At 37.9% G+C, this 24306-nt stretch overlaps 1 long non-coding RNA gene across 1 annotated transcript; it reads right to left on the bottom strand.

Moving 5' to 3' along the window:
- Nucleotides 1–1078: 1078 nt before the first annotated feature.
- LOC116070354 lies at nucleotides 1079–23940 on the bottom strand. The gene is made up of 5 exons (XR_004110363.1): nucleotides 23851–23940; nucleotides 22658–22721; nucleotides 20856–20921; nucleotides 19310–19376; nucleotides 1079–1228 (listed from the first exon to the last, which is right to left on the bottom strand). It is a non-coding gene; the product is annotated as an uncharacterized LOC116070354 (long non-coding RNA).
- Between the last annotated feature and the right edge of the window lie 366 nt (nucleotides 23941–24306).

Raw genomic sequence — 24306 nt, 5'->3', positions numbered from 1 at the left:
GAAAGGCCCTTCTCTGCAGCGGAGAAAGGGTCATCATAGGGAGGAGGATGATGACATGAAGAGGGAGCCAGGGGGGACAGGGGAGGGGAGAAGTGGGTTTAGAGGGGCGGCAGGAACACCGGCAGGCAGGCAGGCAGTGACAGAATCTGACAGTCCTCCTGTGGCATATCAATGAGAGTAAAGGAAATAGAGACCTGAGATGGAGAGCAAGAGGGCAGACGAAGGGGGATGGGACCCAGGCCAGGACTGTGAGAGACAGAGTTATGCAACTGAGAGGAACTGACGTTTCCCCGAATCGGAATCAGCGCCCTCAAGAATGTCTCGGATGAGACCCCAAAATGTAAAGGTCATTGCCATGACTGTTTTGTCTCCTTCAAGTTTTATTTTTTCATTAAGTTCACGACCAAACTTCTGCCATTTCTTGGGGTGGATAACTGGCCCGTCAATCATAAACCAAGGGCATGTCTCATCAATAAAGATAAAAAAATCTTACCAAGTCCTTTTTCTTTACCCTTATGCCCCTCTCTCTGAGAGCTTCTTTTAAGTCCTTTATAAAGCGGACTTCTTTAGACATGGAAAGGCCCATTCTTGAGATGTCTAAGACGGATGACTTACCTAATGACTGGAGCAACCGGGCGAGCAGCGGTCAGTCATGAACCTGGATTTGATCGCGATCTTAATCCATCCAGGAAGTGACCCGTGCCTCGAGCCCCATGTTGGGCGCCACCTGACCTGGCCTGCAGGTCACATTATTCGGGGGAACGAGGAGGGTCACAACCTGTGAATAATGAATGGGCGAGAGAGACGACAGGACTCAAGGAAACATTGCTTGCCAAGAGCCGTTTACTTGATTGAGGAGAGCATATTTAAAGCAAAAATCTTGGAGGGAGGGGGAGAAGAAGGAGGGAGAAGGAAGTTTACAAGGGGAGGGGGAGAGGAAGGAGGGAGATGGAAGGTTACAAAATCTTCTGGGGTTGAGCTCCAGGGTGACAGGTGAGGAGTGGGTGGATGACAGGTGGAGAGGGGGTGGATTTCCGTGAATGTTCTTTTCCCAGGGCCAAGCCGGATCCTTGTGATTGTCAGGCAGGATGTTAATCTCAGGGCTCTCAATTAGCTGGGGCAGGATGTTTATCTCAGGGCTCTCATGGTTCCCAACACTTGGCTGCTCCTTGAGACCCCTTTATTGATGCTATAGTCTCGCAGAAACTTAGCCAAGTTGCCATTTCACCTTGAACAAAAAAAAAAAAAAAAAAAAAAAAAAAGGTAAGCAAAGCTTTTTATCCTTCCTTTCTCCTTCTAGCTGGTCTAAGTCCTTCTGGAAGGAGACTGCCCATCTGTGCACCTGCCTGGTCCAACATTTTGTCCTTCAGGTTCACAAAGTATGCCTCAGTTCACCTCAGAGATCTCCTTCATTTCCTGTCACTGTCTCAATTACTTATTGAACACAAGAAAACCAACCACTTTGCCCCTCTTATAAGTACTTTTAAAACTTCCCTGACTACAACAAATAATTTTTTGTATTGGTGAAGGGACTTAATAATAAATAATTTTCATGTTTTGTACCATGATATGACAGCAATAGTCCATACCCCTTCATGCTGTGTGGTCATTTTGGATTAGTAATGATTCCCATTCTTGAAGTACAAAGGAAAGACATTCAACCATGTATTAACAAATAATAAATGAAATAAAAATGGGCAACAAATGAATCATCCAGTTTTCACAACTGTGTTAAAAATGCCAAAAACTAGAAAAATTAAAATAAAAAGCAAAAGCTAAAGTAAACTTGCCCACAAAAAAACCCACAAACTTTGCTATATCTACTTTCACAGTTACTTAATTAAAAACTTCTCATGTTGAAAACTTTGTGTCAATATTACCTTACATAATTGGAAATTTCATATGATAAATATTGGTGACAATTAGGAACTCAGAGACTATGCCCTCTGTCTAGCATGCCACTGTATTCGTTAAGGTGTAATGACAAACCAAAGGAGGCAGGAGGATGATGCCATGTGTGTGAACATTTATTAGCAATTAGGCAAATAAATTCTGCACCAGGAAGTGTAAAGCAGTTCCAAACTCTGACCTTTCAATGCTGGAACTTCACTAAGAAAGAGTGACTTAGAAATGGCTTCAGAGACTCATGATTCTCCTGTGAATATGTAGGGTGTCTCCATGCCGGCCCACAGTCATATAGTTCTCAGATCCTTTGGTGCTGTTCCTCTAGATTCCAGTAACGTAGATTTCCAGGATTAATGTAGTTTTCTTTACCCACCAAGCCATCTTAATTGCCCCAAATATTCTTATTCTGCAGGAAAAGGTACATTGATATCATCGGAACTGTATAGGTTTTAGATGCAATACTTGGATGTCCACGTGGCCACCAGGTTGTCCACTTTCAGATTGTGAAAGTTTGTAAATTTAAGGATATTTGGAAATGGCTATACTCCTTCTAATCAATTTTAGTCTTACAGCAGTTTTCTTTTTCATTGAACTACAAAAATAATAGAAACTATATATGCTGAAGTTGGGGGATGGACACCAGGCATGCACATTTATGAGTTAATATACATTCTCTAATGACATTGAAGAGCTGGCATTTTCCTGTTCCAATGGTGTATAGAACATTTCCTTTTGTCAGAAATATTTCTCATGCTATGTTTAATACTGTTTCTTTGTCTAGTTTAGAAAATCTTAAGAACAGCTGGCAAAATGCCGTTGTATTTCATTTTTTTAACACTCCCAATCCTGGAGTTTACATTCCTTCAACTGAAGTCGTTAATTTATTTCAAACAGGTAACATTTCATGGTCTTGGTAGGCCCTCCACGTGCCCTGCAGTTTTCTGAGCACCTTTCATTAAAGTACTCACAGGCAGGATGGGCTGAGTGGTTTGAAAACAATTTAGTTTAGCTATTTGTATTCCCATTCACTCTCTCTCTCTCTCTATCTCTATCTCTCTCTCTGTCTCTCTCTTTCTCTCTCTCTTTCTCTCTCTCTCTGCATTCCTGTGCCACCCGTAGCTACTGTTATTTTAGAGATTGTTTCATCTATCTATCTATCTATCTATCTATCTATCATCTATCATCTATCTATCTATCATCTATCTATCTATCATCTATCATCTATCTATCTATCTATCTATCTATCTATCATCTATCATCTATCTATCTGAGCACAGAACTACTTGTGTCTTATAGATAATAATATGATCACAAGTAAACATCATTATGAATTTACTAATATACACAAATAAACAATTTGTAGTCAACATTCTTGTGGTGTTGTACCTCTCCATCTTTCTGCCTCACACATGCTAGACAGATGCTCTGTCACTCATCCACAGGCCAGACCTCTACTATACACTCTGACCACGCATTCTCAGAGGTTACTTGTGTTTTAGATGTGTGTTTTGAGTTTCTATTGTTTGTTAGCTTTTAAAACTTTGTGTTTGACACCAGGGACACCCGAGAGCTTAACAAATGATAGAAGTGGGAAGCTCTTGTGCAGAATAGTAGAAGAGAGGGAATTTTATTTAGTTTTATAAAAATGAAGATGTTCGAATTTGAGTATATTAGAAAACAGAAGAACAAACTGAGAAAGGACTAAACAGAGTGGGAGAAAGAAATGAAAACCTAAAGATACACAAATCTACTGGCAAAAACATAAGAATATTGGAAAAAGTAAGTTAAGCAGATTGATTCTTTTGGGGGTTTTTTGTTTGTTTGGTTTTTTTGGAATTAAAGTATCTATATGTATGTAAGTAATCACACATATAAAAAAAGAGAGGTAAAAGAAACCACACGCAGGGAGAAACAAAAATCAAAGTACTCATCATTGATTGACCTTTTGTCAAATTAAATGTGATCAAAATTTTCCATACAAACTGAATCTTCTACTTTTGTATAAATCAAAGCAATTAACAATGAATTCTATATTGTTTTTAGTATTCCTTCTAACAATTTGAATTGGATTTCTGCTCAGCCCACTTATTGCATGCATTGCTCTGTGGTGCTGTCATTTAGAGATATGCTTATAAGCAGGACTGCATTGCTATGGAAGGCCTGAGCTGGTAGGCTTAAATACACATCATAGCTGGAGAACCGTGCAGAGCACGTGTTAGAAGGGATATCTTTAATTACATTAAATATCATAATTCTGGACATACCATGCAACATATTCCCTGTGAGAAGGAAAATATTTTAAGTAGTAAGTATGAATGTGAAAATAACAGAAATTCTTTTACAAACTATTTGCCTTCTCGTGATCTGAAAGGAGAAACAATGACCAGGAAGGGACACTTGAGCAAAGCTAAAAAGTAAAATGAAATGTAGGACCAACTAAGTCTTGTTTTTCTCCCTACTGATATAAAAATTATGAGACACATCATGAGTCATGGTTAGATTTAGAGTTTTAAATTTTACTTACTATGATACAATTTAAAATAATATTTTCCAGAGGTAACAAGTCTCTTACCTATATAAAGCTCAACTAGATTTGCTCACAGTAAAAGAAAATGTTGGTCTTCTCTGAAAGTCTTTAAAAGTTGATTCTCAAATGTGAAAACCAAATACTGCTATAGGAAACGTTCATTATTTTATTGGGTTGACCTTCCCCACTTAAGATTATAGCAAGAATCCAAATTCAGCCATGTATCTCTCCAGATTTAGAGAAGTTTATGAACAAGACCATTTCTGCAATGTGTTTGAGATATCAATAACATTACAGATATAGGAAATGCTTAAAAATGCATACTCAGTGCCATAAATACATATATCACTAAATACACATACTTATTGAATTGATTTTTGTCTTGACATTAAAATAAATTTGTTTAAAAGTATGTGATGGTTAGCCTTAATTGCCACCTTGAGACAATATAGGATTACTCAGAGAGAGAATCTCTGGAGGACTGACTATGTTGTATTGGCCTGTGGGCACATTTATGGGTGTGTCTTAGTTGGGATTTCTATTGCTATAATGAAACATCATGACCAAAAGGCAAGTTAGGGGGAAGAAAGGTTAATTAGCCTCACTACTCCACATTGCTGTTCCTCCTTAGAGGAAGTCAGGCCAGGAACCTGGAGGCAGGAGCTGATGTGGAGATCATGGAAGGGTGCTGCTTACTGGCTTGCTCCCCATGGTTTGCTCAGCCTGCTTTCTCAACCCAGGACCACCAGCCCAGGGATGGCACCACCCACCATGTCCTGCATCAATCACTGATTATAAAAATACCTTACACCTGAGTCTTATGGCAGCATTTTCTCACTTGAAGTTTCTTCCTTTCGGGTAACTTCAGCTTGTGGCACACTGACATAGACTAGCCAGCACAAGGGATTTATTAATTAAGTTAATTGATATGAGAAGATGCAGCTCACTATAGATAGCACCTCCCCCTACCTTCCCTAGACAAGCTCTTCTGAATTGAGTAAGTAAAGAAATGCAGCTAAGAACCGAGCGATAAGGAGCTACGTATGCATTCTTTTCTGTCATCTTGCCTGTGTATATGATGGGACTAGCTGGTTGAAGTTCTTGTTAAGTTTGACTGCCAGTAGCAATGGATAGAAATAAAGAGCTGTAATCTGAAATAAAACTATCTTTCATCCCAAGTAGCTTTGTTTTCAGTTATTTTTATCACTAACAAGAATATAAATTGGTACAGAGGCTACGATAGACATGATTTCTATGCCTTGGAGTGCTTTTATGGGAAGAACTCTGAAATATTAGGTATGTTTGTCTGGATAAGCCACTGAATGGTAGAGGTAAGACTTATTTAATAGGATGTTTTAGGATGTTAGACTTATTAAATAGGATTTAATAGGAGGCTGGAATAAGGAATACTGAAAGAAATGTGGACACTTGACAAACATGTCAGGGAAAGGGTTAGGGGCTATTCTATATGGGATATTTTGGCTAAGGCTGTGCTGATGAGGTTGAAGCTGGGAAGCAGCTCTGGTTCTTCAGGAGATAAGCACCACAGAACTGAGATCTCCAGGGCTTCATCAGGTTAATAGGAAAGGGTTCCCTTTAGGTCACCATCTCCCTTCATCCTTTGTCAACTTGACATAAACAGTTTTAGTATGAAAGGGAATATCAACAATCAGAACCAATAAAACCAAATCCAGCAGGGCAAACATCAAACGCCCCAGACTATCATCTGAGGCTCCTCTTCAGGAATTCAAAGGACTCATGGATAGCTGTTGCCTTAGATACCCAGGCAGCAGACCTTGACAATACAAGTGGCATCTATGTGCTACTGCTTTTCAAGGGATGAACAATAGAGTCACAAAGGGCAGCTGAGGCTTGGCCCAAAGAGGCATCTTTGCGGTCACCATAGAAAGGCCCCGAGGAGCCATTTTGTAGAGCTATGAAGTTGAAGCCTCAGTAGAAATGGGCACCCTAGATGAGTAGAGATACCATGACCATGGAACTTCTACTAAGGTGAGCTGTATGTGTGCAATGGAACATATGTAAGACAGAGAGAAAAGCTGCTTGTGCTACAGGTAACAGGCCTGGAGACGTGGGTCTACACGAACCCATATGAAATACCATATTGATAGCATATATTGACAAATCTCTAAATTTTATGAAATTATCATTTCTAAATGATATCAGTATTTCATGCTAAGTCTAACTCTATTTATGAAGTAGTATGAAGATTCTAACTAAATACAAAAAAAATGGATTTGGGACTTTAAAAAAACTTTTCTTTTAGACAGTGTTTTAAACTCATTCCTGTTGCTATAATATATTCATGTGAAGTTCTTAGCCCCTTCAGGGCCCATAATCCTTCCTTCTATTTTTCCATAAGAGTCCCTAAGCTCCATCCCCTTTTGTCTATAGGTTTCTGTATCTATCTGAGTCAGCTGCTGGGTGTAGCCTCTCAGAGAACAACATGCACCTGTCTGCAAGTATTACAGAGTAACATTCATAGGCTGGTGCTTGCACAGATGTAGCAGATGTGCACCTTGGTCTTCATGTGGATCCTGAACAACTGGAATAAGGGCTGTCCCCAAACCTGCTGCCAGTATGTGGGGTTATTCTTCAGGCTGAGCTTATCTGGCCCCAGAGGAAAGGCAGCACCTAGACTAGAAAAGACTTGGGAGCACCAGGGTTGGGGAGAGTATCCAGCAGCCCCACCCACTCAGAGCTGAAGAGGATGTGGGTGGGGGAAGGATTGTGAGAGGGGGTGACCTGGAGGGGGAAGTGAGTGGGAAGTAAGTAAAGCCAATAATTTTAAAAAAAAATTAACTTAAAAAAGATAGAGATTCTATTTTAAAAGTTTGCATTTGTTCATAATGTTTCCACTTACTATAAAACATGGTTTAGTTTCCATTGAGGTGTAAATGGATCTTTCCTCTATTCTAGAAGAGACAGGAAGTATAAAGGTGCTTTCTAGAGGAAATGAGCCATAGGCCTCAAGATCATAGTAACTGATTTGTAATGTATTGTATATCAGATTATGCAATGGAATACATGTGAATAGAGGTCTGTCAAGTTAATAGTGGACACGGTCCATTAGAAAAGACATGTAACCTACACACTTACTGCATAGCATGTGGTTGTGATGTTACTGCTGCTTTTCGTCGTGGCAATGATGTTAAGTCCAATATTCCAGTTGGTTAAACTACATGGCCAAGAAGCAGTACTTGATGAAATACCCTTAAAAAGATAGGTCCAAATGAACTGGATTTTAATTGATTAGTCAAAAACTTCAAATTCAAGTTTTTAATAACACAAGATGTGGATCTAGGAGGAATTCTAATTTTAGAGGCACATAATAAGGATTCCCATTGACTATGCATCTCTATAAATAGTAATTCTGAACCATTTACACAGCTGAGATCCATACTGCCAAGGTTCTGTGAGCAGAGAGAAGCACGGAACTCCTATACCAGAGACAAAGCATGCATTTTTAGTTTCAAATGCTTTTTTGTTTTTGTTTTTTGTTGTTTTTCAAGACAGGGTTTCTCTGTATAGCCAGGCTGTTCTGGAACTCAGAAATCTGCCTGCCTCTGCCCCCCAAGTGCTGGGATTAAAAGCAGGCACCATCACTGCCCAGCGGGAAATTCTTTTTTAAAAAAGTGGATGAAATAGAAGAATTAAAGTTTGTCTTGTCAAAATATTTGATGATAAATAACACAAAGATTGTAACTTGATATTCAGAATACCAAAATATTCCTGAACACTCAAGTCAACACTATTATTGTCACTTGACAATAATGAAATCGATTGTGTCATACTGGGGATAAGATTAGGACTAACCAGAGAAGTGTATGCACAAGGGGTCTGGCCTGGTTTCTCACAGGACTTGGTGCTGATCCATGAACCATGTCTCCAGATGCCCTTGGATTCTGGTGAAGATACTTTAACTGAGTACAGCAGGCACAGACAAGATAGTTAGCCAGAGTTGAGTCTTTATGATGTCAATAGCATGAACATTATTAGCTCTTTTAAGAAAAATAGCCATTGAAGTAAGGGGAGCAATGCCCATCTGCAGACACTCAATATTTTTAATGACATTGTACATTATAATCATTGTACAGTGAGAACCTCAGTATAAAACAAGATTGAGCTCACCACACCGAACTTACTCATCTCTGTGTCTGGTGAACTGTCCATCTCTTCCAGCCAGCTTTCCTACAGAGTTTCTCCAGAAAGCCCACAGGTACCTAAAATCTTTTTGAAGACCACTTTTGATTTCTCACTAAAGATGGCATTACTGTTGGCAAAGTCTTCCTGAAGATACAACCTAAGAAACAACCTAAAGATACAACCTTAAGCATACACAAGCTTCTGTGATGGTTACTTAGGCACATATGAGAGCATCTGTGGCATGATGAGATGACCTTGAAAATTGGCTTCTATGTTTTTGACTCATATCATTATTTGTCACGATTATTCCCAACCACAGATAAAAATTCATGAAGTGCTGTGTATGATAAGTATAATATGTGAAATATATCTAATTATTTTGCTAGCAGAAAAGAAATAAAATTATGAGCCAGACTTAGTATTACTCTATACCCCAAGTTCATATGGTCCCTCTTTTGTGAAATCTACTTCAGTAAATATTTATGAACCAATGGGATGTTTTCCAAATTCCTGTATTTCTTAGCTAGAGATTCTTCCAGACTTTGTAAGAATACTGATGTTACATAGTAGAAAATATTTACACAAATAATAATTCCTTTCTTTAGGAATTTAAATTCCTGTTTGAAAAAAGTTTCATGAGTATTTTGATTGGAAAAAATAATCTCTATTCATGTCATCAGCTTTCTACATGTCTCCTCTTTATCATTTAAATGCAATCAATTATTGTATATATATATCTCTTCAGAAAAATAAAAACACGGAATTTTAGCAAAACAAATTTTATAGTAAAATTGGAGATTTTATTATTTTAAATATTTGTCATTTTAAATTCTGTCAATATTTTTTCAAGCTACACTAAGCACAACAGAGAAGTTGGCTATGCTATTAATATCAGCATGCAAAATTCTCTAGAGCACTTGAAATAATTGCTTTGCAGTTAATCATATATATGAGTTGATATACACATATGCACATGAATGTAAAGTGCTTAATCAGAGATGGAAGGCAAGGCCAGCTGTATACTGGTAGATTGTTTATTTTCAAAGCCACTCAATCACAGAAAATGGCCTATACCAGGGAAAGTAGCATAGATTGGAATAGATTAAATATGCTCAGAGTACTGTCTATGGAAGCTTTTCCTGTACTCCATCTTTCAAAAAAGGGTTTCTGTGTCTAGAGAAGTGGTCCAACCTTCCCAACACTGGGACACTTTAATATAGTTCTTCATGCTATGTTGACCTTCAACCACAAAATTATTTTGCTGATATTTCATAACTGCAATTTTGCTACTGTTATGAACTGTAAAGTAAATATCTAATATGCAGGACATCTGATATGCAGCCCCTAAAAGGTGGTTGTTCTACATCCCCAAAGGGGTTGTACCTTACAGGTTGACAACCATGAGTTTAGGGCTGCCATGTGTTTCTCTTCACATACCCTATCTCCTCATTTATGTCTGGCCTACTGCTTTGTTATTTGTGGAGTCCTTGCTCTGTGTGGACTGCTATGCACTGAGGTATATCTCTCTGTGTGGACTGCTATGCATTGAGGTGTATCTCTCTGTGTGGACTGCTATGCATTGAGGTATATCTCTCTGTGTGGACTGCTATGCATTGAGGTATATCTCTCATTACACGTTCTATCACCTACTAGGATGTCTTGGCAGATACATTTCAAATACTGAAAACATTTAAAATATTATAAATGAATACAGAAAGACACAGACAATTAGCAGAAACTGGTGTGGCCTTTCAATGAATGTCCTAGTTGCCAAATTTGGAAAGCCACATTTTACTATGTACCATACATGACCAGGATGTGAAAAATTCAAAGCAGAGCTGTGCAAGTCTCCCACAGTCCATGTCTGAACTGCATGTGGAGAAGGCTGTACTATGTGCATGTCTTGTTGGCTTCTTATTTATCTGAATTTCCTATCCCCAGACTATAACAGAAGCTTAAACTTCAGGGATCTTGGCTAGCATTGGTACTTGCTGAACTTCTGGACTAGATAAGGACATTAGCCTAACATAGAACTCATTCATTTCTTGCTCTTTTGAAAGTTCACCACAGACCATTATACTACTATGTCTTCAAGGACCCAGATTTCCAAATCTCTTTCTTTGATATCCTTAATGGAATCTTCCACACCTTGTTAGGAATGCACAGGAAAACCTTTGGCAGGTGTTGAAAGTTTAGATCTGGAAGGAGGTACACATATTCTTTCCCAATCCATATATCCACAGATCCTGTGTGCTCAAGATAATGACTCTGAGATGAGTCTGTGGGTGTGCCTGAGAAAAGGAAAAGCTTTCTGGTAGCGAGTACTATAATTCTTATTCACAACTGGAAATATTTCCAAATAGAATTGCACTTTCAGTAAAACTACCCAAACTTCACACTCTTCAGGAGTTCTGTTAATATTTATGTGCCACTTTCAAACTTAGAAAAGACAACAGAAGAGTAAAGAGGACAGATAATAGCTATTGTACTCTCTGTAATAAAATAAACTATGATGCTAAGTCATTAGGGAAAAGGTGGAGAAAGGATACTGGAAGGAAGATCCCTACAGGTTCATGGCTATGGGAAGATGTAATATATTTTATAAATATGCTCATAACTATTCATGTATATGAGTAGCAGTGTGTGAGTCTATGCATTTTCCCAGGGGTTGTATCCAATCTTATCTTCAGAAACTCATGGTGGTATTCTCTAGATGAGAAAGCAGCCGTGGAATGAGTTTCAACTCCCACTCAGAAGTAGCTCTTTATTCCCTTCCATTCTGGCGCCCTCAAGTCTAAATATTTCTCCTTGAATTCTTTCTTCCTTTTTTGTCTGAGGAAGAAAAACAGTGTCCCCGGAAGGCATTCTCACAGGGTTAAAACAACAGCCAGTGGTTCTTAAAAGGACTCGTGGGTGGTTGGAATCTTAAAGGCAAGTAGAGGCAATAAAGATGTCTTGTGGTTTAGGGTTCATGTCTCATCTTTGCTTCACCCAGGCCGGGGTGACTGTAGAGGCTTCAAAACAACTGGTAGCACTGAAGGTTTCCCAGACATCTGGACAGCTAGATATAGTTGGAGAGAACGTCATCCAGTAAATCAACTCAACAGTAGTCTACTGTACACAACCCCATTACCTAATGGACAGAACAGGTTATGCTAAAGTGAGACAACTTGCTTTCACAAAGTCTGTCATCTACTTACTCTTTGATACTTATAACTTTCCTGGAAGATTTCTCAAACTTCCATGTACTATAAGTTGGCCTGTAAAAATGACAAGGTATTTTAACATTTTATATGGTTTTAATAAATCCTTCATTTGACATAAAATGTATTTGTTCTATTTTTTCCCTTCAAAGAGCAAGAGAAAAGAACTCTACTAATCATCATTCATTTGTGCAAGTATTGTCATAGAGATGCAGTCAAGAAAAGCTATCAATGGTAGACAGGACAGTAAATCCAAATATCTCTTTTAGATCAGTACTATTACTATACCCTGCTGATATGACTATAAACTTAATGCAGTAGATAACACTATGCATATTGTAGATAGCAATACAGAGAACAATGTCTGACCTATATATTCCACAATCTAATGAAAATAGTTTTACAGTCCATTTATTTTAAAATACGTGTAGGTTAGCTATCAAATTCACCATATAAACCCACTTGTTATTTTGTATTTTTTGTAGACTGAATGACTCTTCTATTTCTATACCAATAAACTTAACTATTAGAAGCTATTATAAATATATCACATTTAGTAACTAAATACTGATAGGTTGTTACAAATAGTATACTTATAATTTAGAAAATGACATGCTAGTAATTATAAAGTAGCATGGTTTATTTTAGTTTACCTGAGTTTCATGTTTCATTTCTATTATTTTTATTTATTCTTGGATAAATACATATACCTATGGAATGCATGTTGATCATTATACATACACGCACAACACACACACACACCACCTCTCTTACCCTTCTTACCCACTTTGGATCTTTTCCCCTTTCAAACAAGTACCCATTTGTATTTTTAAGTCTTTAAAAAAAATACTAAGGCTAATTAGGGTTGCTTGCTTACATGAACATGGGTGTGCGATTATTCACCAGTGACTACTAAGGCATATTAGGGTTACTTACTTACATGAATATGGGTGTGCGATTATTCACCAGTGACTACTCAGTTGAAGAAAAATGACTTTCTCACCTCCTAGTAGCCATAAACTGTTATCAACCACTCAGCCAGGCATGGGGCCTCAGAAACTCATATATCATCCATGCAGGAAAGTTGGAGGGCTCAGTCTTGTATGGATCTCTCTGACAGTAACCACAGCTGCTCTGTGCATGAATGTAACAGCCATAGCATTCAGATAGCGCAATATAGCAGCACTCTCCCGCATCAGTATACTTTATAATGCTCAGAGAATCCTCACCCTTAGTGTAGAGTCCCATAACAACTGAGAAAAACCTCTCATGACTCTAAAACTGAAACCCATGTTTGTTTTCTTTGATTCTCCATGCTAATGTTGCTGTGGAAGTCCTCAAACCTGTCATATAAAGGAACCCTCAGAATGATACTATCACTTAGACTTAGCTTTCACTTGTTTGGTGAATAGGTTTGACGTACTTGAGAGAAGACAAGGCTAGAAGACAACACTGTTAGGAGTTCAATTTTAGTTAATTTCAAAGATAATTTTCTAATGAGGATCCCATGGCATCATAAAGATGTTTCATTAGTAAAAAAGAGGAAAATATTCATTCAGGGTTTTTTTTTTTTAACTTGGGGATCTCCAATCTATATCTTTTTATACACACCAGCCGTGACATTGGGTGAGTCGCTTAACCAGGAGTTATCCCTCTGTGAAAAAGTTTGTTGCTTTTGATAACAGTGATGATGATAATTGCACTTTAATGTTTATTACTGCTGCTATTTTAAAGTTATATTATAGTTAATATGATAGTGGGGCCTGGAGAGATGGCTCAGAAGTGAAGGGTTGCTCTTCCAGGGGACCCAGCTTCAATTTCTAACATCCACATAGTATCTCACAACCATCTGTAACTTAAGTTTCAGTCATCTGATGCCCTCCACATACAGTGCACATGTGGAGAGACAATACAATACAATACAATACAATACAATAATCAGGACACTCATACACATAAAATATGAGTAAAACATTCTTTGCTTTTTTTCTTTATTGAAAATAAATTGCTTTCTAATGCAATATATCTGTATTGTAGTTTCCCTTTCCTCTATTCCTCCTCCCAGTTCTTCCCCACCTTCCCTAAAGTGATTTTAAAGGTTAAAATACTATTAATTCCTAAAGTTTTCATGTAGAGGGCTAAGATTCATAATAAAGGATGGCTAATATTTACATTGAGAATTACTATAAAGATATTCTCAGTAAAAGAAGGGCAAATAGGTACAGTGGACTATGGAGTCCAGAACTTGACCCATAAAAATATATTCAACTAATATTCAAAACAATGAGAAAAATGTAACAATGGTGCTAAAACAATTATATATTCACAAACAAAAGAAATTCAGATACAGATACATATTTTCAAAAAATAACTCAGACTGGTTTATAGATATCCATGCAAACTTTGAAACAAATTAAATGTTTACATGAATATAGAGAAATGAGCATAATCCATGACAGAAAGAATTGAGAAACTGGATACCAATAGAAATTCCTATTTGAGCTTTCCTGAAAACACCGTCAAGAGAATAGAGACAGGCCGAAGAACTAGAAAATATTGCAAAAATAAAAGAAGTTCTTGGGGAATCACCATCCCTGACCTCAAGTTATATTACAGAGCAATAGTGGTAAAAACTTCATGGTATTGGTACAGAGACAGGCAAGAAGATCAGTCGAATAGAATTGAAGACCCAGAAATGAACCAATGTACATATGGTCACTTGGAGCTAAAATCATCCAGTGGAAAATGACAGTATTTTTAATAAATGGTGCTGGTTCAACTGGCAGTCAGCATGTAGAAGAACATGCAAATCAACCCATTCTTATCTCTGTGTACAAAGCCCAAGGACAAGTGGATCAAGGACCTCTATGTAAAACCAGATACACTGAAACTTATAGAGGAGAAAGTGGCAAAGATCCTTGAACATATAGGCACAGAAGAAAAATTCCTGAACATAATACCAATGTCTTGTGTTGTAAGATCAAGGATCGACAAAGGGGACCTCATAAAATTGCAAAACTTCTGTAAGGCAAAGGACACTGTCAATAAGACAAAAAGGCAACCAACAGATTTGGAAAAGATCTTTACCAATCCTACATCTGATAGAGGGCTAATATCCAATATATACAAAGAATTCAAGCAATTAGACTCCAGATAACCAAATAACCCTATTAAAAATGGGGTACAGAAATAAACAAAGAGTTTTCAACTGAGGAATATCAAGTGTCAGAGAAGCACCTAAAGAAATGTTCAACATCCTTAGTCATCAGGGAAATACAAATCAAAACAACCCAGAGATTCCAACCCAAACCAGTCAGGATGGCTAAAATTAAAAACTCAAGTGACAGCAGATGCTGGCAAGGTTGTGGAGAAAGAGGAACACTCCTTAATTGGTGGTGGGAATGCAAGCTGGTACACCCTCCTGGAAGTCAGTTTGTCAGTTCCTCAGAAAATTGGACATAGTACTACCTGAGGACCCAGCTATACCACTCCTGGTCATATACCCAGAAGATGCTCCAACATGTAATAAGGACACATGCTCCACTATGTTCACAGTAGCCTTATTTATAATGGCCAGGAGCTGGAAACAACCCAGATGTCCCTCAACAGAGGAATGAATACTGAAAATGTGGTAATTTACACAATGGAGTACTACTCAGCTATTAAAAACAATGAATTTATGAAATTTTTAGGCAAATAGATAGAACTAGAAAATATCATCCTGTGTGAAGTAACCCAATCACAAAAGAAAACACAGGGTATGCATTCACTAATAAGTGCATTCTAACCCTAAAGCTCCAAATAACCAGGATATAATTCACAGACCACATGAAGCTCAATAAGAAGAAAGACCAAAGTATGGGTGCTTCGGTCCTTCTTAGAAGGGGAACAAAATACTCACAGGAGAAAATATGGAGATAAAGTGTGGAGCAGAGACTAAAGAAAAGGTCACCCAGAGACTGCCCCACTTGGGGATTCATCCTATATACAGTTACCAAACCCAGACACTATTGTGCATGCTAAGAAGTACATGTGGAGTTAGAGAAGGAACTGAAGGAGTTAAAAGGGGTTTGCAACCCCATAGGAAGAACAACAATATCAAACAACCAGACCCTCCAGAGCTCCCAGGGACTAAGCCATCAAGAAAGCAGTACACATGGCTCCAGATGCATATGTAGGATGGCCTTGTCATGCATCAAAGGGAGGAGATATCCTTGGTACTGTGAAGGCTTGATCAATGCCCCAGTGTAGGGGATTCGAGGGCAGGCAGGTGGGAGTGGGTGGGTGGGTGGAGGAATACCCTCATAGAAGCAGGTGGAAGGAGGATATGATAGTGTTTCCGGGAGGGAGGAAAACCGGGAAAGAGTTTTGTTTACATTTGAAATGTAAATAAAGAAAATACCCAATTAAAAAAAAAAAGTCTGAAAGATATACTATCCATTTATTCTTAATAAAGAATTTTTATTCAAAATATTCACACTCTCAAAACTCAGAAAGGCAAATAACCACATTAAAAAGAATTAGCAAACACAAGACAGAGGTGGCACTGCAGGTGGAGACACTTGTCATGAAGCCCAAGGACCTTGTTCAACGCCTGGTATGCACCCAGTGAAGAGGAGAGAACTGACTCCAGAAAATTGTTCTCTGATCTGCATATGTGTGTCCGCATGTGCCCCCATGCACTACACACAGAGAATAAATTAATGATGTAAAATGAATAAATAACAATTAGCAAATACCTCACTAATGGGGATATTCTTAAGAAAAAAGGGAGAAAGCACTCAATGCTGTAAGTCATGGGGAAAATGCAGATAGAAACGTTAATAAAATGCTGTACGCAGTGCACCCCTATGAGGATGGGAAAGGTGAAATCTCGAACATTGTAGGAAAAGCTGGTGAGGATGGGGAGCAACAGGGACACATGTTCTCCTGCAGGAGATTCAAAGCGGAGCAGCTGGAAGAAGGCAGCTTGGCAGGCCATTTTTAATTAATTTTTAGGATATAATTAGAAGTACCAGGTTTCATCATGACATCATCATGAATGTGTTCCATCACTCTGTGCTTCGTCCCGGCTCCTTACACTGTGCTTGCCATAGTCTGGCTTCCTTCCTGCCCTCGGTTCCCTGTTCCCTATATCATCATGAGTATTCTATCACCCTCTGCATCTTCCAACTCCATAAGATCTTCTTCCCTATCATTATTCCCCTTATAGTTAACACACACACACACATACACACACACACACACACCATCTTGGAGGCCAAGGGCTAGAGATAGAAACAGGGGCTCAATTTGATAAACATCCGAACCATTTCCCCACAAAGGAAAGAGTCTTTAAAGTTAAAATAAATGACATTAAAAAGTTTTTGTACTTGAGTCTATGAGATGACTCAGTGGATCAAAGTGCTTGCCTTAAAGCTTGGCATTCAGAGTTTGATCAGTGGAGTCATGGTAGAAGAAAAGAAACTGCCTCTAGTGTTGTCCTCTAGCCCCCAACATGCACACCAAAGACTATAGACCCCAACCCCATATATATGTGTGTGTATGTGTGTGTATTTATATTGTTAATGATATATACTGCTAATAATAATGGTAATAATAACAGTAATTTTAAAAAGGGAAAGTGAAGTAGGGTTTTAGCAGATGCTTAAGATGACTTGGTGGTGTTTTAGCTTGTTGGTGAATTTTCAATCATTTTCTCCATGTGCTCCTTGTATAGCATCAGGCAAGTGCGTCACTGCCTTTCCCTTCTCGTTTCCCACCCTTGCTTTCCAGTGGCAGCACCCCTTGCCTCTCCCCCACCTCAAGCTACACTGCAGGCTTTAGAGGAGTCCTGAGATATGATCCAAGTAGGATGTAGGATAAGGTATTGAATTTCATGAGGAAATAGTTGTCACGTTGGTTTTATACTTCAAGATGATTTTGAAAGCTCAGCATGTTGAATTAAATTATGTATATGTGTCTTGTACAACTATAATCCTTCTTAAGAAAAAGATAATGGTTGTATTAGCAAGAGGCAGTGTAAGTACAGGACCCCTATCTTGCATCTGGTGCATTTTCAACCTGAGCTATAAGTTACTCACAGATTATACTGTCAAGCCCTAACTTATGTCTGATACATTTTCAGCCTGAGTTCCATGTTACTCAGAGATCATAATGTCAACCTAATTACCATTTTTACTCTTTTTCTTGGCCTCAATAGCAGAAAAAACATACAAGATGATTTTTTGTCATGGTTTTGACTAGGAACAATGAAGCAGTCTTTAATCTAATGTTTGAACTGTAGAAATGTAAAGCATGATTATTTCAGAGAATTGATAATATTTCTTAATATAGAATAACTTTTAAGTTTTCTTTCAATTCAACAAATTTTTCTGCTCTTTTACCTTGAGACAACAGTTAGAAATTTGGTATAGAGCCAGACAAACTCTCTACCTTTTTGACACATGCCTTCTAGTAGGAGAAAAATATACCAAAAATAAAGAAGGAGGAGGAGGAGGAGGAGAAAAAAGGAGAAAGAGAAAGAAGGAAGAGGAGGAGGATGAAGGGAAGAAGGAAGGAGGAGAAGGAGCAAGGAGGAAGAGAAGAATAGGAGGGGGAGGGGGAGAAGCAGGAAGAGGAGAAGGAAGGAAAAGAGAAGAAACATATAAATTTGAACAAAATAACTACAGGAAACACATTTTGAAAATAAATTAAATCATAAATTGATGATACTCCATAAGTATGATTAGGGAAGACCTGACAGAGGAAGCAATATTTAAAAGGAGACCTACACATTAAAAATGAACACACTGAGCAGAAAGGTGTGGGAAAGGACATTCTTTAAAAATTAGATAATGGCATCTTGGTACAGAAAATGTTTGCACAAAAGTAAAAGAAACCTAATACCAGAAAGTGATTGAGCAAGGGATGAATTATTATGATGGTTGGGCACATAGGAGGCAGGCAAGTCATCCAAAGCTTTGCAAACCCCTGGAAACATGAGATTTAATCAGAGTACAGAGAATGCATAGAAGGGCCTGAAGTACGGGAGTGGAGTGAAATGATTCACATTTCTAAAGGTTCTTCCTGTCAGCTGTGAATAAATGATGGCAAGATTAGACACTAGAAACCAATCAGGAAGGAACTGCATAGCGCTGGGGAAAGAAAACTAATCAAATCTTGGAATATAGATTTGATGGTAAAAATAGAAGAAATTGAAAACACGTCAAATGTTCCCTGGAAATAAAGTAAATGTGCTTTGTTGCATAATAATACATGGGCTAAGGGAGGCTAGTGTCAATGCTAGCAGGAAGGCACTGGCCAGTGGTCAGCTGAATATGAGAGTCTGGATCAGGCACAAGGGTGTCCCAGTACTGGTATGTGTCTGTCCATAGCTAACATCTGATTACCATCCTACAGTCTTGGAAATGTTCCCTAAACTTGAGTTGGATCTCACAGTAATGGGCTAATGCTACTGACATTGGAGTAGCAGTGGCTGAGATCACCACGTGAACTGCATAGTGCATACCAGTTTGGAAATAAATGACCATCTCAGGACCTGCACAACTCTTTAATGTTTCCTTCAGTTGAAGACTCTGTAAAAATGAAAAGATACTAAGTGAGTATATAATAATAATTTCATTTTTATGCAATTACATAAAAATGCAAGTAATATATGAAAAGTAGAGAGACGGAAACTATCAAATATGTCATCTAAAACATCAGGAAATATGTTTATTCTGTTCACTTGTGAACTCGATGTGTAATTGTATCAGCAAACATATAGTTTCATGGTAAGGCATTCATGTGACTGGGTACATAACATGTAGTAAAATGAACACAAACCTTGAAAACCATGGGATATATGAATTTTAATCATGTGATTTTTAAGTAGCTCAACTATTTTTCAGTTCTATAGGAGTAGAATATACTTCTGTGTAACTTTGTTTATTTAAGTTTTTTTCTCTCATTTCATCTGGGAAAGTGATTGTCAGGCAAGCATGAGTGCCTGAGTGTGGGTCTCTGGAACCCATGTTAACAAGGCAGTCATGTCAGTGTGTCTATAATCCTAGAGCTAGAGTTGTTGAGTCAAGGAGATCCCCAAATGCTACCTATCACACTAAGAGAATCAGTGAGTTCCAGGTACAGGGAGAAACCTGTCCCAAAAATTTTGCTGGAGAGTGATTAAGGAAGACAACACTGATCTCTTACCATCACATGCATGTAAACATGTACATATATGTACATAAAAATACAGATCCATAGATGATACGTATGTGCAGGCATACATTCAGTAAATAAATAAATACATGGTTAAATTAATAAGTAAATGACTTGTTTTCATATTATGTATTTTCTCATTAGAAATTCTATGGTCTTAAAATTACAAGTTATTCCTTACCATTGTATTATTTGAAGACATCTAACATTAGAGCCAGGAAGACACATTAGGAACTTGTACTGTGTTAATACATCTACAAAAGTGACCTCATTTTTCCTGGAGTAGGTTGTTTTCCCAATTTGGAATGAACCAAGGTTTTCTTCTTAAGACTGAGATCCTGGTAGTGTATGAAGTATGAGCATTTGCTAATTTCAAAGATCCCAATAGGGCAGCAGTTGTCAACCTATGGGTCACAAACCCTTTGGCAAACCTCTATCACAAAAAAATATTTACATTGCATTTCATAACAGTAGCAAAATTACAGTTATGGAGTAACAAAAATAATTTTATGGTTGGGGATCACTACAATACAAGGAGGTGGATTAAAGGGTCACAGCATTACGAAGGCTGAGATCCACCAGTCTAGGGCATGTGGCTCTTCATAAGTAGGTTCGCAGAAAAGAAAGGTACTTTCCAAAACTAAAAATTATATTTTTGGAAGTCCTTACTGATGAATCAGTAGTCTTCCTGTTTTTCCATTATTCCCAGGAGAATAATATAAATTTGTGCATGTACTGGTGGTATCAAAGTTGAAATATCCTTAAATTACTAATACTTTAAAAGGCAGAGTCTCATATATAATATTAAGTTTGCTACAAGTCTGTTGAGCTGGGAGACAGCCCAACTAACTCACCAGAATACAGAATCAGGTCCCACAGTTTCTTGGATTCTTCTCAGCCTTTTCATCCACAATTAGATTCTAAAATAACCATGTGAATAGGTAAAGAACGTTGTCAGCAAATTGAGTCTGGATATTCCTTCTTTATTATGAGCTGTTTGACAACAAAGAACAGAGACAATGAAACCTGCAATCAGTTCTAAGGAATTAAGTCCAAAAGCCAGCTTCCTCAGCATGGTGACAGTTGAGTAGATGCCCATGTCATGAAGGCTGAGATTATACAGCACAGCAAAGGGCAGGCTAGGGGCCTTTCCGACATGCATGTTCATCAGCATAGTGAGGATCAACTTGCCTAAGTCCAAGGGTGCAGTCCATCCAAGGAAAACAACCCCACCAGTAGCATGAAATAAGTTTCAGGGTGAAGCCCTGACAATCTGCCCACTCTAAGGAGTGATGCTGCCTAGCATAGAGTTGGCTATCCCAGTACTGGAACTGCACAGACTTGGTGAGCTACTGAAGCATGAGCAGATTTGACCTCCTAGTTTGTGAAAAGAGAGTGAGTTCAACTTCCCAACTCCATAGTGACACCACATCCAAAGAAATCCTGAGGGCTCGTGAACTGCAGTATTTAAAAAATGATAATATTGAAAGCCAAATACATTGTTGAATCCATGTGAGATAGAAGATATCTTGCAATGGACTCAGAGATGAACATAGAATTTCATTAATAAATCTTGGCAAAGATACATCATTGCCAAGATAAGAAATCTATCCCCCTGGAAACTGATGTAGGACTATATGGGAAGAAGTTGTTTACTATTTCCCAGTATTTTCTCACTCTGTTCCCAAGGGTCTAACATGCCAACTTCCTACATCTTCCTAACTACTACTTCTTTTCCAGCCCATCCTCTAGTCCTTACTGCCTACTGAAGCAGAGAATGGGGTAGTTTTAAGTGCTAGTGCCTACATGTCTCCATTTGAGGTTGAATTTTAAGGCAGGAAATGCATTTAAGACTCTGAGATACTTTATCACTCCCTCACACAAGACAACAGCATAGATTTTGATTCTATACTTAGAAAAACGCCTCCATCCCTTTATAGAAGAGGGCTATGTTTGTTTCCACTACAACCATCTCAAGTTCTGCTTGGGCAATTTCCACTCTGCCCATTTCCCTTATTCTTATCATGTAAAAATGAGTTATGTTTGTTAAACATTGTCCCACTCCAAATTCTCCTTCCCATACTGACGTCTGCCTTCCTGCACTTTTATTTTCCTTTGTTTCCTAAATGAAAGAGCATCTGATTTTTTTTAACACCTTTAAGTCCAAAACTGTTTATGATAAACAGGTGCAAACAACAACTACACATTTTTTCTATTCCAAACATTCTTGAGCCCTTACATGTTGTTATATTATTTAATTACAAATTAATTTCCTGTACATTTCTTCTCTTTGAGTTACATTGCTGTTCTGACATTTTCTCCACCATGTCTGTACACAACTTATATTTGTAAGTTTTATCTAGAAAACAATATCATAGTGCATATCATATAATATTTTCATATATTTCAGAAGCCTAAATAGGCATTAAATGCAATAGGAATTGATTGACTGATAGAAATTGTTTTGGAGCCATGGGGGCCATGTACAATATGACAGAAAAGGGATCAGTAGCAAGGACAGAGGGGAGAGAGGGGGGCAGCTGCAGAGCTTTGAACACATGGAGTAAGGGGAAGGAGCTATGCAAAAGAGCAGCCTGGAAAGTAAGAAGAAGACAGACACGATGATGTCCAGCATCCACAGGAACAGAGGTCTCACCTAAGAGAAGGCTGTGCCTTGGCCTTGTCTGTTCTACAGGTCAAAGATGAGAAGATGCTGCTTGCTGGTGACAATAACAAATGAAAAGAAGGGCAGAAGTTATAATTGTTCCAACAGTTAAATAGAGGTAAAAAGTTCTTTTTCTACTTCCAAAGGAAATAAAGATTTGTAGACAAGGAGAACTTCAGCTCAGGGGAAGGAGAGAACACTGGCAAGAAAGGTGGTCACATGTCAGCGACGCTAACTTCTGATGCTTTGCTAACACACAGCTCCTTAAGGGAAAGTCTGTCTGTGTTTGGAAAGAGCTAAAAATGTAGTGACAATAGAACTTAGCATTCTGATAAAATAGCTATAAATATTAACATATCTAATAGAAATGAAATTAAAATAAGAAAAAGATGAATCCTTGGCATCTTATAGATGAATAAATGCATTATTTGTAAAGATGGATGTATTTATAGCACTTGGGAAAGGCCTATAAATAAAATACCTAGCCTGCGTTAGGCATCCCACCCTCTATTGAGATGGTATTTAACTTTTCTTCAAAGAACAAGTGGATGCTTGTGAGATATTAAATTTACGATCTATGTAAATATCATAGCACCAATGTTAAAACACCTCACAGGAAGTCATTTGTCTATTTAAAACCTGAATGTGGGGAAACGTCCAATGATGACATTTCTTTTGTTTTGAAGAGCTAACATTTTGCGCAAAATAGTCTTAGTTCTTGTCCTAACATATAAAATATATGGTTCTAGAGGCATTTTGCCCAATGTAATTTTCTCTTCAGGAAAAAAAAAAATCCCCTCAAAACACAATGGTAAATTGTTCTTTCTGGCAAAGCTGTTTCTCTTGATCATCACTGGGCAGCCTCAGGGAAAACCACTTTAAAGATATGTGTGTGCTTGCAATGTGTGCTCATGTACAGTCAGGTATGCTTGTGAAATGGAGCCTTGCTGGGCACTAATTAGAGGTAAGAGCTTTGATAAAGGGTGGGGTTTTTGTTTGTTTGTTTGTTTTTGTCATATTTTAAGTAAACAGATAAATAAATATATAAATAAATTGTATAGTTCTCTAACAGGGAGTTTGTTAAATCCAGATAGTTAAGAGCTTTCTACTGGATGGTAACTGGGTCCCTTTTCCCTAAGCCAGACTCAGTAGTCCTTCAAGCAAAAGCTTTAGTATTGTTCTACCTCTCCTGGCTGCCGGAGGATGGACATTGGGATTTAAAGGTGAGCTACTCCTCTCTTCCGGTCTCCCTCCCCTTAGTTCGCAGTCTGCAGTCATAGATACTGCTTTAGAATGCCCAGAGTGTGGGTGTTTTACAGTTGCATAAAAGGTTCTATGGTGTGTCATATAATGTATTATCTCTTGAAAATTCTGGATTTCACAATCTCACATAACAACATGAATTAGCTAATCTAAAGTAAAATATTATACAATTAATTTTCATAATGAAGGATATTATATTTACAGAAACTCTTGAGAACATAATCCATTCTATTTTGAATGCTGATTTATTTATAAATATATTTAGTTAGTTGATATTTTTGTGTAAATAATCAATTGTTCTATCTTATAAAGCATATTGTATTAGTCTTTGTGTTTCAGTTTGTAATTTTCAAATCAGTCTTCAGAGGTAACTTGTT

This window comes from Mastomys coucha, unplaced genomic scaffold (assembly GCF_008632895.1).
Source record: "Mastomys coucha isolate ucsf_1 unplaced genomic scaffold, UCSF_Mcou_1 pScaffold1, whole genome shotgun sequence".
NCBI classification, from domain to species: Eukaryota; Metazoa; Chordata; class Mammalia; order Rodentia; family Muridae; genus Mastomys; species Mastomys coucha.
Note: the sequence above shows the minus strand (reverse complement) of the source record. Positions and strands in the feature narration are given on the sequence as shown.